Genomic DNA, 2,687 nt, shown 5'->3' with positions numbered 1-2,687 from the left:
AGGAGGAGGAGGAGGAGGAAGGTTGGGTGGGAGGAGAGAGAGAGAGAGAGGAAGAGGAGTGGGAGGAAGGAAAGGAGACAAAGACAGAGAAAAAAAACGGCGCGTCTCCACTGAATCCGCAACACTTAAAAAAAAAAGACTTTTGACGAATTGTTTTTACTGATATCTATTTTTCAGATACAATATTTATTCTAACTGTTGCACCTAAGATAAACTGATCAATCACTAAAAAGAAAAGGAGGAGATATGCGCATTTGTATTAAAAACATTAAAAGCAAAACGAGACGTTTGGTGTCATGAACACCAAACGAACGGGTCAATTATTATCATTGATTTATTTAGCTAAATTATGGTTCATTCGGTGCTGTAAGAAAATATGTTCACTTGATTTTATATTTTTGTTTTGTTTTTTCTAGCTTCAGATTAAAAATATTTTTTTATTATTAAAAATAACCTACATGCAGTTTTCCAATGATTATTTCCCCTAAGGAAAATAGCAAAGCACATTTAGGAGAAAAACAGAAACAAAAACATCCTACTTGTTAACTGGAGTTAAACTATTTTTAAAGCTAAACTATTTTTCAGCCACATCTTATTACGGATTTAAATTACTTAAACGGAACCCGAAGTAGGCTGGATCTCAAAAAGCAACACGCCATGACCCAATCTGAAGAAATTCAGAACCAGATTGCAAACTTATGGACTTCTAATTCCAGTGAACCACAATGAGAACCGTTTTCCACAAATTGAGAAAATGTAGAGAAGTAAACTAAATAAAGTTGATCCAAGAGAGTGTATGTGATTGGAGGAGGTCACAAATGAGAAAGGTTGGCTACACCCCTCTGAAATGAAGTAAGCAATAGAAAACTTGTCACCCATATTAAAAACACCACTGGCTAGTTATTGACTTGATACAATCAGCTGGGCTCCCACGTTTTATCAACTAGCATCAAATCAATTGACCTGATTGTAATAAAGAATAATATTCTCCTGACTACCAGGAAAATAAATATTGTCCAATCACCATTTTTTTAAAATCCCACTGTCTTTGTAAGGTAATAAAAGGTTTTATGCATTTACTTTGTCTCTTCCCATAAAATGTGTTATTACTGATGAACGCCATTTTTATGAATTAGAAGAAGGTACGTACAAAAGTCCCACCCCTTCACATGTGGTATCATTGAAAAGCCCTAAATGTCCTCTCTAGATGCCAAAATGAATTAATTCAGTAGAATGCAGGGGGTGGGAGATATTCAAGTTTAGAAATGTCCTCTACAGAGGACAAAAATTAACTACTGGTAGTCAGGAGAATATAACCAAAATTTCTGAGGTTACTAGTAGGCCTAGGCAATGACAGCTAGAGGTCAACTAAAAGTCATTTAAATGGGAATAAAGTGAAAGTAGTGAACTTTAAATTCCTAACTTTTACTCAGACATTTGGCTGCCCTCTAAATCGTCACATATTGACCGGTAATTATAAACTTACAGTTTCTGGCTGCTGTGTGTTTTCAAGGTTGCAGCAAGGTTTGAACACAAGGTTTGAAAATTAACTGACCAATAAAAAATAAAAATAAAAATACCAAAAAAAAGAAGCTATTTCCTCCAGATCAGTGCTGGTGGAGAGACAGCTGAGAGCACCACGACGTGTGGCGCCACCGTGTGGTGGTCCAGCTGTACTGCTGCTCATAAGACAGACCATCAGTTGTTCTCCATCCTGTCATGTTTAGTTTGTTCCTCTGCTGCCAAACACCAGACTTATATTTATTGGGTTAATAGAGAACTTCTGCAGGGATTCTGAAGGGATAATGCAATATTTTAAATCAGGTGCTTTTGTAGAGATGCATCTAAAACATGAAGAGATTGAGAATCACTGCATTAGACAACAAAGTTATAGCAAACAAAGTAACGCCCCTTTCAGGTCAAGAATTATATATAAAACAATTAAAATTAGCTGGTCTTTACTAAGCTCTAAAATTATTTAAAATGCAAAAATACTTAATTCGACAAACATTTACCACAGCAAGATGAAAGCCTTTAGTGATAAAGTAAGCACACCTCATGAACAGAACAATGTGAAGCAGTCGTTCTTTGTGCGAGACGTTGACATTCCCTCACATGGTTGTGGCTGTATTTTGTAGCACCTCGCTTCATTAAGAACTTGCTACAGCTTTTATAGGTTATCGTCTGGGCTTCTGCATCACAGAGTCTGTTTTGGAGCAATTATCCTGTGGATTTGAACCCGCCTCTCCTGCTTCATGACCCAGTTTAGGACCAACTTTAGCTGATTGACAGATTGCCTCACATTTGGCTCCAATATATTTGGCGTGCAGAAGAGATAGAAGGTGATTTCTATTCACTAATTGCTTCAAGTTGCTTGCGCTGATATGCCATTTGTTTTTCTGCCAAATATAGTGCTGCACTATTTTTATGTTAGCCCTCAAACCCTGCAATTGTTTAAGGGTGCAACTACATTTACCCATCACTGAAAGAAAGAGCTGAGGAGAAAACTTTCATCACACAGTAAACTTTCTCAGTTTGTACTGATGCATGTTGGACAATAATGACTAATGCTGGAATCACGTTTGCAGTTGATTTCTGTTAGTATAGTTTGCCAGATGGTGACATGCAAAGAAAAACATGCAAAAAAAACCCCTCAAAGTTTAGATAAGGTTACAAGTCACAATAAA

This window comes from Poecilia reticulata, linkage group LG6 (assembly GCF_000633615.1).
Source record: "Poecilia reticulata strain Guanapo linkage group LG6, Guppy_female_1.0+MT, whole genome shotgun sequence".
NCBI classification, from domain to species: domain Eukaryota; kingdom Metazoa; phylum Chordata; class Actinopteri; order Cyprinodontiformes; family Poeciliidae; genus Poecilia; species Poecilia reticulata.
Note: the sequence above shows the minus strand (reverse complement) of the source record.